This window comes from Phocoena sinus, chromosome X (genome assembly GCF_008692025.1).
Source record: "Phocoena sinus isolate mPhoSin1 chromosome X, mPhoSin1.pri, whole genome shotgun sequence".
Classification (NCBI taxonomy): domain Eukaryota; kingdom Metazoa; phylum Chordata; class Mammalia; order Artiodactyla; family Phocoenidae; genus Phocoena; species Phocoena sinus.
Window position 1 is genome coordinate 107,306,393 of NC_045784.1, and position 16,030 is coordinate 107,322,422.

The following is a 16,030-nucleotide window of genomic DNA, read 5'->3' on the forward strand; positions in this document are numbered from 1 at the left end:
CTAGATGGTAGGATTATGGATGATTGGTATTTGATTGGTATTCAAAGTTTTGTTTATTTTATAAATATTCTACAATAGGCATTTTAATTTGATAATATAGCTAGAATGAACTTTATTATTATTGAAAAATTGAAACATTTCACCTTAAAAAAGAAGCAACCTGCTGTGAACCCCAGAAAGTTCTGCCCTATGATCTACTGTGAGGTATTTGCTTAGTTTGTTGGGTGTGGCTTCTATTTGGGGGAAATAACCATGGCAACTGACATCTCAACAGTACCATTATGATTTGCAGATGGTCCAACAGGTGGTACTCTGGCTGACTGTATGACCAGTCAGAAGTAACAAGACCTGAGGCTACTGCATCAGGCAACTTTCCAGATTATTAACAGTAGTTATGTGATGGAAAATGTGGCAGAGAGTAGTGTCAGACCTGCAGATTTAGTGGTCCACTGACGTTGTTGATTGGTTGAGTGACCTTTTAATTATAACCTAAGTAGCCTGGAGTATTTGTTTATGGAAGGTTTCTAGGACTGCACTCTTTTGCATACATCCTTATAGCAGTATATACTTTACAGCACTGCAGCACTGGTCGATTTATGGCCTTCTTTGGAAGAGATTGTAAATCTTGGCTTGCAAAGTTATTGATCCACAGAATTCCAGTTTGATGATAAAAAAGAATCTCCAGCATTTGCCAACATATATATTCTGTTTTTACGACTGTAAGTCATACAATATTTGTAGAAGAAGAAAGGTATAAATACATTTAATTTTATGGTTCATAGGACAGTACCATCATTGCAAAGATGGAGCAATTCTTATATAATATCTGAAAAACAGTATGAAACTTTCTGTTTTTCACCAAGTATATTGTGTATGTTTATTTTCCCTGTTGTATATCTTTCCATTTGCCTTAAAAGTCTTTAAGTGATAAATCAATCTACAGAAACATTTTGGATTATTCTTCTTTTGTTTGAGTGAAGAAATGTACATTTAAAAGTTACTTCAGAGTTTTATTTATAAAGAATTTTTAAACTGAAATATTCATTTCTAACCTGGGCAAGAAAATCTTGTAGATTTCTACAAGCCTAGTTCTGCTCTAACACTAAAGGAAAATTTCTTCACCCATGAAAAGGAAAATCTCCCTTTTTCTAACTTCTACTCTTCAAATTATTGCTTTCTTCAGGCCTCTCCAAGCTTGCCTATCAGAACACTTACTCCTAAACACAGAGACTGGGTCAGGCGGAGTGGGTCAGTGATCTAGATAGTACCAATCTAGACCTAACGATAGTGACTGACTCGGGGCATTAGGGCTAAGTTGATCTGAAAATAAATCCTGTGCCTTCTTCAGATACTACCAAGAAGACAGAAGTTGCAGTTGGCCATTGCAAGGAGATGGCCTACAATAGAGTAAAGCCTTTGTGAAGGTAAGCAACTCCAAAAATGGGATCCCAATGAGATTATTTTAGTCCCTGATTCTAGCTGTTTGTGAAGATGATAATCCCCAACGCTTTTTATTTTCTTTAAACGGGGTTAGATTTTCTGTCATTTGCTACAGAAATAATACTAATTGAATTACAGCGCAAAATGAGGAAGGAACAAAAAGAAATGAACGACTAGAAAGTTGTCCCAAAGAAAGTGCCATTTACATTTAGATGGTGTACTAAAGGATATGTATGTTTCATGTGATAGCAAAGAGAGGGAAGGAAATTTCCTGCATAAGAAATAGTTGTGCACAAAAGCATGAAGGTATGAATGTGCATGGTGTGTTCAGGGAATGACAAGTCGGGAATGACAAGTCAACACCATACAAAAAAAATGACAAAGTACCTCCATAGTCTTAAATTAGTGACAGGACTTAATAACCTAACAGAGTTCTGGGAATATAAATTAATAGTTTTGTCAAAATACCAAATGGAGGAGGATGGATAAATGTTTCAATATTCAAGTTTACATCTCCTCTCACCCATTTAAGGCATTACAACAAGAAACACAGTTTTATTTTCTTGTCCCTTAAAAGACAAACTTTATGATGTCTAAATTCCAACTGTGGAATCTGATATAGGGTGATAATGGCTTTACACACAATTTTCAGAAAATGGAAATTCACTTTCTGTAACATACAAATCAACTATTAGGTTAATAAGAAAGATAAGTTGAATGGGATTTCTCTGCAAACTCAAAAGTAATAGAGAATTTAAGCAAATCTAAGATATGAAGCTTTTGTTTTATTTTTCTGATTATAATGATAATAAAAGCTCTTTTTAGAAAGTTGGAAAATATAGGACAATTATGAAGATAAAAAGTAAAGGAGCATAGTCCTATGATGCTGAAAGAGCTACTGTTATATTTCTTTCCATTATTATGTTTCATACAAATATTTATTAGGAACCACTATTTGTGTTTTACGCAATTGGGTTATAGTCTTATATTTTGCTTTCTATACCTCAAATGAATTTGCAAACTTTCATCACACTATTACTTTTAAAATATATAATAGCCTATTTGATGAATGTGGTATAATATCTGGTTATTGTTGGTAATTTGGGTAATTTCCAATTTTTCATGTTACATATAAATATTCGATGAGTTTTTTGGACTAATAAAGTTAATGGCATCTCTTTCTCCTCAAAACCGATTCCCTCCCCCACTCAAAAATAGGGAGGAGAACTTGGTCGAAAAGAATGATTCTTTTAAAATATTTTATGCAAACTATCAAAGTGTCCTTCCAAAAATATTACCAGTTTACACTTTCATTAGCAGATTAAGACAGTATTTCATTACACTTCCAAACACTACTTATGATAATTTTAAAAAAAGGTTTTCAAATTTTACCATGGCAACATAGTCACTTATTGCTATTTTAATTAGAATTTCTTAGTTTATTAGTGAGGTCAAACATTCTCAATTTGCTAGCCTTTCTGTGTTTCTTATTCTGTGAATAATTTAGGGCTTTCATTGATCTTTATATAGTAAGACATTTTTACTTTGTTTGAATGTTTTTCTCAAATAGTTTTTTTTTAAATTTCCTTAGTGTATATGACCAGCAGAACTTTACATTTTGCATGTTTATGTATAAAACATTTCCTTTTATTATCCTTTGTGACATATTTGTTTTTAATCTAGATAATTTTCTCTGGACCTGTTATCTGAGATATGATAAATATTTTACCTCCCTTTCTCTGCCAGCTATTTTTATATTTTATTGTTTTATAGTTAGTTCCTCAAACACTTATAATTAATTTTGCTGTAAAGGTATACTTTATTTTCTTTTTAATAATTGAACAATTATTCCATAACCATTTGTTAGGCAGCCCTTCCATTTCCCAGTAATTTATGATACTTCTTTTATCATATTATAAATTATTAAATATATTAGGGTCTATTTAAAAGTTATTGCTTTCAATAACATCTTTCATTATGTCAAGAGAAGCTGATCACTGTAGAAAACTAAATTATTAGATTGAGGTATAAAGAAAATATCCCATTTATGATTCCACCAATCCTCATTTAATTATCCTTTGGAATATATGTGCATGCATGTGTACATGTGTGTGCATGTTGAGCGTGAATTTTTCAAATTTATAAAATTCACATAAACCAGCCATATTGTATTTTACTATAAAAATCCTGCTTTTAAAAATTGTATCAATTTTCCTCATATCATGAAATTCAAAATTACAAATGTAAACAGGTCCATAGCATTCTGTCATAGAGTTGCAGCATAATTTATTCACCCATTCCTATAATTTAGGTTATGTTTATAACATTAAATATTATTTTAAAACACTTTTAAGTAGCTGTATAACAGCTCAACAAGTGTTTTTTTCACCGTATTTTATTTATTGATTTACATAATTTTTTATGTTTAGGTGGTCACGTAAGGGGTCAAGTTTTTGCTAATATGAGTGAACCTGCAACAAAAAATCTTTCTTATAAAGATTGTTGATGGAATCTTGACTATATTTAGTATAATTCCACAAATGTGCAATTACTAGGTCAAAGTATATGCACTCTTGGTTAGTTATTTTGTTTTAATGCTCTATTGAATCTGTGCCAGTGCCAAATGCCTTAAACTAATGCCGATATAAATATATGAAAAAATACACATTATATATACTTTACTTATCATATATGTGTATATATATATATATATATATATATAAAGGCAAGTTCCCTTTTAATACTCTTCTTTGTACAATTTTCTTAGTTTTTCTTACTTTTTTACAGAAGAATTTTAGAATCATTTATCATTTTAAAATATGTAATTGAAATTATCATTGGAATTGCTTTAAATTTGTAATTTAATTTGTGAAGAAATAACACTTACAATTATGCTTCTTTCTATCCAGATATGTGAGATCTCCTTTGATTTATTCGTTTTATTTTATGTCACTCAGCAAAGTTTCATCTTTTCTTCTTTTTATGTAGATCCAGCACATTTCTTCTTAAAGGATTGTTCTTAGATATTTTATACTTTTTTGTTTCTTAGTTTAAATACTCTTTTTTTCTGTAAATACTCTATTTTCCATGTGATTATGTCTGATATATTAGAATTCTAATCTAATTTTCCTATTGTGCTAATTCTTTTATTTCTCTTATTAGTACTAATTAGTATTCTAGGTAGTGATATGACCTATAAATAATGATAATTTTGCCTTTTTATTTAATAATTATTCCTTTTATTTTTGTTTAAAATCTTGTAGCACTGGGTTGGAAATCTATAACAATTTTAAATTACAATTTTAAATCAGTTTCTAATTTCAACCAGAATGTTTCCAGTGTTTACTGTTAAACACATCATTCATGCTACAAAAATGTTTTTTAGATTACCTAGAAAGGTTTTTTTGCACATGTTATTTTTATCAAATGGCTTTTCAGCATCTATTGAGATGATTATCTAAAGTTTTCCTTTGATTTATAGATGTGAGGATTTTTATTGGTAATAATGAGCTAGTATTTATGTAGCCACATAAATGAAATTGGACCCCTATCTTAAACCATACACAAAAATCAACTCAACATGGATTAAAAGACTTAAAAGATCAGAAACTTTAAAACTCTTAGAAGAAAACATAGGAAAAAAGTTTCATGAAGTTGGCATTGCCAATGATTTCATTGGCATGACAGCAAATGTACAGGCAACAAAAGCAAAAATAAACAAGTGGGACCACATCAAACTAAAAAGCTTCTGCACACCAAAAGAAACAACCAACAGAATGAACATGCAGTCTACAGAATGAGAGAAAATATTTGCAAACCATGAATCTGATAAGGAGTTAATCTCCAAAATATATAAGGAACTCTTACAACTCAATAGTTTTAAAAAAAAAAGATCCATTTTAAAAATGGGCAAAGGACCTGAATAGACATTTCTCTAAAGAAGTGAGGGGACTTCTTTGGTGGTCCACTGGTTAAGACTCCACACCCCCAATGCCCGGGGCAGAGGTTTGATCCCTGGTCAGGGAACTAAGATCCCACATGCCACACAGCATGGCCCCCCAGAAAAAGAGAATGTCATACAATAGCCAACAGTTATGTGAAAAGATGCTCGGGCTTCCCTGGTGGTGCAGTGGTTGAGAGTCCGCCTGCCGATGCGGGGGACGCAGGTTCGTGCCCCGGTCTGGGAGGATCCCACATGCCGCAGAGCGGCTGGACCCGTGAGCCATGGCTGCTGAGCCTGCACGTCTGGAGCCTGTGCACAGCAGTGAGAGGCCCATGTACCGCCAAAAAAAAAAAAAAGAGAAAAAGAAAAGATGCTCAGCATCATTAATCACCAGGGAAATACAAATCAAAACCACAATGACATATCCCCAACACACCTGTTAGGATGCCTATTATCAAAAAAAGATAAAAAGAGAAAAAAGATAAGTGTTGGTAAAGATGTGGAGAAATTGGAACCTTTATACACTGTTGGTGGGAGTGTAAAATGTAGGTATATTATTAGGCAAGATTAGGCAAAAGTTTTCATATTTCTTCTTTTGTTCCATGTACCTCCCTGGTTTTCTTATCCAGATTATTCTAACTTCATAAAAGAATTAAGGATCTTTCCATATTTGTAAGAATTTATTATCATTTCAATAAGAGTTATATCCTTAAGATTTTGACATATTAGTAGACAAAACTTTTGGATCCGTAATCTTTTGAGGAAAGTCATGTTTGGACTACTTTATCGATCTCTATAATGGCTATTATTCTTTTCAAATTTTCCATTTCTAGTTTTAATCTTAGCTAAATAATTTATATATTTCAAAAATGTATGGTATTCATATATAGTTTAAAATTTATTTCCCCATATTTCTTCATACTATTTATTTAAAATTATTTACTCTTGTCCACATTCCAGAAGACTGCTAGGAAAGGTTTAGATTTTATTCATTTATGTATTTGTGTGAGAGTTTTAAATCCATGAATTAATATTATTTTTCACCAGGAAATGTTCAAACTGAAGGCAGAAACACTCTCTCAAGCAGTACATGGCTGAAAATAAATGTAGGGAATTTGGATTGTCACAGGAATTTTGTATTTTATAAATGAGACAAGATAAGTAGCATCATTTGGGAAATTGGCTTTACCGGAAAAACACATTGTACTCTAAAATAAAGTCCATTTTTAGGGTTGGGAGGGGAATACTAGAAAGAAAATTATGCAAGTTTAAGTGAATATGACGGAAATCACCTTTCAAACTTTTGGATTTATAAATTTGGCTTTCCTGGTGATGGTATCTTTTATGTAACAACTCACAAAAAGGAAAATGGATGTCTAATCTGGAACAGCTAGATAAATTCACCATGCTTGGCAGTGTGAGGAACAGTTACTTGGCTATATTTGTCTGAAAGACTTTGTACTTGACCCTGCTCTAGGAAAATAAGAAACACATAGAATTTGGAGTTGCCATTTAAAAATTTTTTAAATTCAACAGTCCTTTAATGAATTTGTCTGTTGTATGTTAATGTATCTGTATTTAGAGATGATGTGACTGTGAAAGTATGAATGTAAATAATATATATGAATTTGATATTTGAATTCTTGCCTATACTAGTACATTAAAGGTTAATCTGGTGTGGGAAATTGGCCTGCTTCCTTAACAGTATGATTGTAGACTAAAAATAAATTACTCTAAAATCCATCTAACTTTGGTCTGGAGGAATTGTGCTAGATTGCAAAATGTATGAGCCTGAAGCACACCAAGATAACAGCCGAGAGCAAAGTAAGTTAAACTAAACACTTAGGCAAAGGGTAAAATATATTTGAATTGTAACAAATCATTTTGTCTCTGGTTATACATAATTGAATTTGCTTTTTTTGGTGGTGGCATGAGCTGGCATGTTACCTTTACTTCTAATAATGTAAATACATTTTATTTGGTCCTTTATATTAATCAGTATAAGTTAACATATATAGTTACATTTGGGTTTTATAGGTCCTATGACATATTTCTTTGTAGGCAATGCTTATATATAACCATGTGATATTTTGAATGGGCTTCTGAATGCAAGCTGGCTTGGTAAAACTATAATCTTTTATAATCTATTTTATTTTATACTACTGAATTTTGCATTTTCAGCCTAGTCAACTGAATTCTTTACAGGTATAATTTCATTAAATAAGAAATTGATTAAATTTAAGTTTTATGGAAAGAAAATTGGAAATAAATTGAATGATATTAATTCTAATTGAAAATAGTCCACTATTCTGAAATTAATTTATTTGGTGATGTCATTTCTTCAGATAGGAACTGTCATTGGCAAATGTGGTCATTATTATGGTATTTCATATTATGCTGATTGGTGGTGACACCTTTTCATAAGTAAATCACTGGTAATAAAATTCTTGGGCTGGCTTTCAAATGCAGTCCCATGAATATAATACAAAGAAGCCAGCGTATGGCATATTTAATCCATATGAATGATTACATTTATACCCAGAAAGCACTTACAGTCATTTTGAAAGCTAGAGCAATTACAAGCTAAGCATGTGGGATTATATTCAGATCTGAAAAAAGAAATTCTAGGACAGAGCAATGGCAGTTAATTTGACGAAAGTCAAATACTATCTGTTCTCTAAAGTCTATCATGGCATCCTCCCTCTTAGCCATTATTCACATCTTTATTATGTAGTCACTATCTGTTTACCTGTATGTGTCTTCCATATTAGCTTGATGAGCTCTTGAGGAGAAAGAACTTGCCATAATGATATTGGTACCACTGTGTCATCATCTAGAGCAAAGCATTTGTTCCAGAACCCAGACAAATGACAGATAATATATTTTTTAAAGGCTGTGACTTAAAACTGCATCATGGAGTGAGTTGGGGAAAAAACAAAAGGTGAAATAATAAGAAGCAAATTCTAAAATAAAATGGATGTAGAGAATTTCAAATTCCATTGAAGAATGCAATGACTTTAGGGTTCTTTAAAACTCAGGTCCCCTAAAATATCAGATCCTTTGAGATTTTGTCTTTCCTCTCAATTTATATCAAAGATGACTGATTCATTGAATAACAAACTACCTGTAATATATTTTCTCAACTGTAGGACTCACACTCTCAGTAACAGCTGTGGGGACCCACTTGGACCCCCAGAGTTGGTATGAAGATTATATTAAACTGAAGACATTTGAGAATCAACAGTTGTAGAAAGAAGCCTTCTGAAAACTTTCCTTATCTGACTAAAAACAGAAACTTGTGGGAAATGGGGCTGCCATAAATTCCATTTTTGGGGTACCTCTACTCCCAGGAGAGAGAACAGTGGTAAACCTACCATAAATACCCTCTTGGGGAAGTTTCAAGGCCAAGAAGAAGTCAGAAAGACCACTTGCACCTGCATAAACAAACATTATTACAAAATTTCTTATCTCCCATTTGCTCTCCTAAAACTTAATTTGTCTTTCCTGAAGAAATCTTCTTTGTTCTTTTCATAGAAGAGAAGCCTTTTATTTTCCCTCCCTTTTCTCTATTAACTTAGGTATATAAACCCTTAACTTTAGGCATTTAACAAGCTGGCTACTTCTTTTGTTAGCTACCATACACATAGGAAAGAACTATTTTTTTTTTACTTGTTAATCTATCTTTTGTTGGTTTAATTAGCAGGCCCCAAATGTGAAACCTTAGGAGGCAGAGTAGAACATCACTGGTTTATAGGACATTTGGGTAGTCAAATATTCACATGGTGATAGTGAGATAACAAAGGTAATCAAAGTGACCACTGAGATACTACAAAATCTAAACCACATAAATTTCTCATTTCCTGAAATATTTAGGTAAACTACCCCATGTGGAATAGACTGATTTTGGTCATCAAAGTTTGTATTAGGAACAGTTTTGAAAACATAGTTAATTGTACTGTAAATATGATTTAGTGAGTGTAAATTCATATTCCAGTCGGCACTTGGGAGGCTGCCTTTTACCAGCTTTTCAACCCAATGTTAACTGACTTGAATTTTGTGAAGCCCAGGATATCCTTGTATAATAAGGCAGATCATGTTAGTGAGGACACTAGTCCCTAGAATAAGAGAAATCAGCACTTTGGAGGGGAATATGTACAAAAGAGCCAATCATATTTTGTTTAGTAAATATTGCTCTAGTTGTTCCATTGCACTGAAAAATGACCTTATACATGGAAGTTTACTACTACTAAATAGAAAGTAGAATAATCTTCCGTGGATCTCTTGGTGATTTTGCTAAAAATATTATAACTGTTATTTTCATTCCTAAACTAAAGCTAATATTACACATTGGCACATTATTTGGTTTAATTACTATTCACAGAATTATTGAAAATGAAGAAATGCTAATTACATGAGTGAAGCTTGTAGTTTTTAGGTTACTGTTTATTGTATTAGGTTTGGTGTAATGTCTCAGATGACACTGGAGGCAGGTTCGAAAATTAACTGTCCTCATTATGAGATTTAATTGATTTGTGTCAGTAAACTGAGGGAACTTTGACCTTGCAGCAAAATCTCATCCAAGCTGTTTGCCACAAGGATGTAATTTGATAGGCAACTCTAAGCCACTAGAAGACAAGTTAAAAAAAGTATAGCATCGATATAAATGTTCTTAGGCTGATGATATCCTGAGGCTGGGAAAACACTTCCACCATCTTGACTCTTCACTTCTTCAACAGGCATTTTATGACTCATATTTACTTGAATTGCATTTAGATCCTTTAATGGTTTCACACATCTAAAGTTACTGGTCTAGAGAGAGAGGCGGAAGATGCCGGAAGAGTAAGACGCCGAGATCACCTGCCTCTCCACAGATACACCAGAAATACATCTACACGTGGAACAACTCCTACCGAACACCTACTGAATGCTGGCATAAGACCTCAGACCTCGCAAAAGGCAAGAAAGTCCCCACGTACCTGGGTAGGGCAAAAGAAAAAAGAATAAACAGAGACAAAAGAATAGGGACGGGACCTGCACCACTGGGAGGGAGCTGTGAAGGAGGAAAGGTTTCCACACACTAGGAAGCTCCTTCGCGGGCGGAGACTGCGGGTGGCGGAGGGGGGCAGCTTCAGGGCCGCGGAGGAGAGCACAGCAACAGGGGTGTGGAGGGAAAAGCGGAGAGATTCCCACAAAGAGGATCGGTGCCGACCGGCACTCACCAGCCCGAGAGGCTTGTCTACTCACCGGCTGGGAGCTGAGGCTCCGGCTTTGATGAGAGCGAAGGGAGAGGACTGGGGTTGGCAGCGTGAACACAGCCTGAAGGGTGCTAGTGCACCATGGCTAGCCGGGAGGGAGTCCAGGGAAAAGTCTGGACCTGCCGAAGAGGCAAGAGACTTTTTCTTGCCTCTTTGTTTCCTGGTGTGCGAGGAGAGGGGATTAAGAGTGCTGCTTAAAGGAGCTCTAGAGACGGGCACAAGCCGCGGCTAAAAGCGCGGACCCTAGAGACGGGCATGAGATGCTAAGGCTGCTGCTGCCGCCACCAAGAAGCCTATGTGGGAGAACAGGCCACTCTCCACACCTTCCTTCCGGGGAGCCTGTGCAGCCCGCCACTGCCAGGGTCCCGGGATCCAGGGAAAACTTCCCCGGGAGAACGCACGGCGCACCTCAGGTTGGTTCAACGTGACGCTGGCCTCTGCTGCCGTAGGCCCGCCCCGTGCTCAGTGGCCCTCCCTCCCCCCCGGCCTGAGTGAGCCAGAGCCCCCGAATCAGCGGCTCCTTTAACCCCGTTCTGTCTGAGCGAAGAATAGACGCCCTCCGGCGACCTACACGCAGATGCAGGGCCAAATCCAAAGCTGAGCCCGGGGAGCTGTGCAAACAAAGAAGAGAAAGGGAACTTTGAGAGCAAGATATATTATTTTTTCCCCTTTTCCTCTTTTTGTGAGTGTGTATGTGTATGCTTCTGTATGAGATTTTGACTGTATAGCTTTGCTTTCACCATTTGTCCTAGGGGTCTGTCCATCAGTTTTTTGTTTTTATTTTTGTATTTTGGGGGTTCTTTTAACTTAAAATTTTTTTCTTTCTTTTTTTTTTTTTGCGGTACATGGGCCTCTCACTGTTGTGGCCTCTCCTGTTGCGGAGCACAGGCTCCGGACGCTCAGGCTCAGTGGCCATGGCTCACGGGCCCAGCCGCTCCACGGCACGTGGGATCCTCCCAGACCGGGGAATGAACCCGTGTCCCCTGCATCGGCAGGCACACTCCCAACCACTGTGCCACCAGGGAAGCCCGATTTTTTTTCTTAATAATTATGTTTTATTTTAATAACTTTATTTTATTTTATCCTCTTTCTTTCTTTCTAATTTTTCTCTCTTTTATTCTGAGCCGTGTGGATGAAAGGCTCTTGGTGCTGCAGCCAGGAGTCAATGCTGTGCCTCTGAGGTGGGAGAGCCAACTTCAGGACACTGGTCCACAAGAGACCTCCCAGCTCCACATAATATCAAACAGCGAAAATCGCCCAGAGGTCTCCATCGCAACACCAACACCCAGCTTCACTCGATGACCAGCAAGCTACAGTGCATGACACACTATGCCAAACAACTAGCAAGACAGGAACACAACCCGACCCATTAGCAGACAGGCTGCCTAAAATCATAATAAGGCCACAGACACCCCACATCACACCACCAGACATGGACCTGCCCACCAGAAAGACAAGATCCAGCCCCATCCACCAGAACACAGGCACTAGACCCCTCCAGCAGGAAGCCTACACAAGCCACTGGACCAACTTTAGCCACTGGGGACAGACACCAAAAACAATGGGAACTACGAACCTGCAGCCTGCAAAAAGGAGACCCCAAACACAGTATGATAAGCATAATGAGAAGACAGAAAAACACACAGCAGATGAAGAAGCAAGGTAAAAACCCGCCAGACCTAACAAATGAGGAGGAAATAGGCAGTGTACCTGAAAAAGAATTCAGAATAATGATAGTAAAGATGATTCATAATCTTGGAAATAGAATAGAGAAAATGCAAGAAACATTTATCAAGGACCTAGAAGAAATAAAGAGGAAACAAGCAACGATGAACAACACAATAAATGAAATTAAAAATACTCTAGAAGGGATCAATAGCAGAATAACTGAGGCAGAAGAACGGATAAGTGACCTGGAAGATAAAATAGTGGAAATAACTACTGCAGAGCAGAAGAAAGAAAATAGAATGAAAAGAACTGAGGACAGTCTCAGAGACATCGGGGACAACATTAATTGCACAAACATTCGAATTATAGGGGTCCCAGAAGAAGAAGAGAAAAAGAAAGGGACTGAGAAATTTTTTGAAGCGTTTATAGTTGAAAACTTCCCTAATATGGGAAAGGAAATAGTTAATCAAGACCAGGAAGCACAGAGAGTCCCATATAGGATAAGTCCAAGGAGAAACACTCCAATACACATATTAATCAAACTGTCAAAAATTAAAAACAAAGAAAACATTTTAAAAACAGCAAGGGAAAAATAACACACAAGGGAATCCCCATAAGGTTAACAGCTGATCTTTCAGCAGAAACTCTGCAAGCCACATAGACTGGCAGAACATATTTCAAACGATGAAGGAGAAAAAACCACAACCAAGATTACTCTACCCAGCAAGGATCTCATTCAGATTTGATGGAGAAATTAAAACCTTTATAGACAAGCAAAAGCTGAGAGAGTTCAGCACCACCAAACCAGCTTTACAACATATGCTAAAGGATCTTCTCTAGGCAAGAAACACAAGAGAAGGAAAAGACGTACAATAACAAACCCAAAACAATTAAGAAAATGGGAATAGGAACATACATATCGATAATTACCTTAAATGTAAATAGATTAAATGCTCCCACAAAAGACTGGCTGAATGGATACAAAAAGAAGATCCATATATATACTGTCCAAAAGAGACCCACTTCAGACCTAGGAACACATACAGACTGAAAGTAAGGGGATGGAAAAAGATATTCCATGTAAATGGAAATCAGAAGAAAGCTGGAGTAGCAATTCTCATATCAGACAAAATAGACTTTAAAATAAAAACTATTACAAGAGACAAAGGAGGACACTACATAATGATAAACAGATCAATCCAAGAAGAAGATGTAACAATTGTAAATATTTATGCACCCAACATAGGAGCACCTCAATACATAAGACAAATACTACCAACCATAAAAGGGGAAATCGACATTAACACATTAATAGTAGGAGACTTTAACACCCCACTTTCACCAATGGACAGATCATCCAAAATGAAAATAAATAAGGAAACACAAGCTTTAAATGATACATTAAACAAGATGGACTTAATTGATATTTATAGGACATTCCATCCAAAAAAAACAGAATACACATTTTTCTCAGGTGCTCATGGAACATTCTCCAGGATAGATCATATCTTGGGTCACAAATCAAGCCTTGGTAAATTTAAGAAAATTGAAATCGTATCAAGTATCTTCTCCCACCACAACGATGTGAGACTAGATGTCAATTACAGGAAAAGATCTGTAAAAAATACAAACACATGGAGGCTAAACAATACACTACTTAATAACGAAGTGATCACTGAAGAAATCAAAGAGGAAATCAAAAAATACCTAGAAACAAATGACAATGGAGACACGATGACCCAAAACCTATGGGATGCAGCAAAAGCAGTTCTAAGAGGGAAGTTTATACCAATACAATCCTAACTTAAGAAACAGGAAACATCTCGAATAAACAACCTGACCTTGCCCCTAAAGCAATTACAGAAAGAAAAACAAAAATACCCCAACGTTAGCAGAAGGAAAGTAATCGTAAAGATCAGATCAGAAATAAATGAAAAAGAAATGAAGGAAACGATAGCAAAGATCAATAAAACTAAAAGCTGGTTCTTCAAGAAGATAAACATAATTGATAAACCATTAGCCAAACTCATCAAGACAAAAAGGGAGAAGACTCAAATCAATAGAATTAGAAATTAAAAAGGAGAAGTAACAAGAGACACTGCAGAAATACAAAAGATCATGAGAGATTACTACAAGCAACTCCATGCCAAAATAATAGACAACCTGGAAGAAATGGACAAATTCTTAAAAATGCACAATCTGCCAAGACTGAATCAGGAAGAAATAAAAAATATGAACAGACCAATCACAAGCACTGAAATTGAAACTGTGATTAAATTCGTCCAACAAACAAAAGCCCAGGACCAGGTGGCTTCACAGCCGAATTCTATCACACATTTAGAGAAGAGCTAACACGTATCCTTCTCAAACTCTTCCAAAATATAGCAGAGGGAGGAACACTCCCAAACTCATTCTACGAGGCCACCGTCACCCTGATACCAAAACCAGCCAAGGATGTCACAAAGAAAGAAAACTACAGACCAATATCACTGATGAACATAGATGCAAAAATCCTCAACAAAATACTAGCAAACAGAATCCAAGAGCACATTAAAAGGATCATTCACCATGATCAAGTGGGGTTTATCCCAGGAATGCAAGGATTCTTTAATATATGCAAATCAATCAATGTGATACACCATATTCACAAGTTGAAGTATAAAAGCCATAAGATCATCTCAATAGATGCAGAGAAAACTTTCGACAAAATTCAACACCCATTTATGATAAAAACCCTGAAGAAAATAGGCATAGAGGGAACGTGTGTCAACATAATAAAGGCCATATATGACAAACCCATAGCCCACATCGTCCTCAATGGTGATAAACTGAAACCATTTCCACTAAGATCAGGAACAATACAAGGTTGCCCACTCTCACCACTCTTATTCAACATAGTTTTGGAAGTTTTAGCCACAGCAGTCAGAGAAGAAAAAGAAATAAAAGGAATGCAAATCAGAAAAGAAGTAAAGCTGTCACTGTTTGCATATGACATGATACTATACATAGAGTATCCTAAAGATGCTACTAGAAAACTACTAGAGCTAATCAATGAATTTGGTAAAGTAGCAGGATACAAAATTAATGCACAGAAATCTCTGGCATTCCTATACAGTAGTGATGAAAAATCTGAAAGTGAAATTAAGAAAACACTCCCATTTACCGTTGCAACAAAAAGAATAAAATATCTAGAAATAAAGCTACCTAAGGAGACAAAAGACCTGTATGCAGAAAATTATAAGACACTGATGAAAAAAATTAAAGATGATACAAATAGGTGGAGAGATATACCATGTTCTTGGATTGGAAGAATCAACATTGTGAAAATGACTCTACTATCAAAAGCAATCTACATATTCAATGAAATCCCTATCAAATTACCACTGGCATTTTTCACAGACTAGAAAAAAAAAAATGTCACAATATGTGTGGAAACACAAAAGACCCCGAATAGCCAAAGCAATCTTGAGAACAAGAAATGGAGCCGGAGGAATTAGGCTCTCTGACTTCAGACTATACTATAAAGCTACAGTAATCAAGACAATATGGTACTGGCACAGAAACAGAAATATAGATCAATGGAACAGGATAGAAAGCCCAGAGATAAACCCATGCATATATGGTCACCTTATCTTTGATAAAGGAGGCAGGAATGTACAGTGGAGAAAGGACAGCCTCTTCAATAAGTGGTGCTGGGAAAACTGGACAGGTCCATGTACAAGTA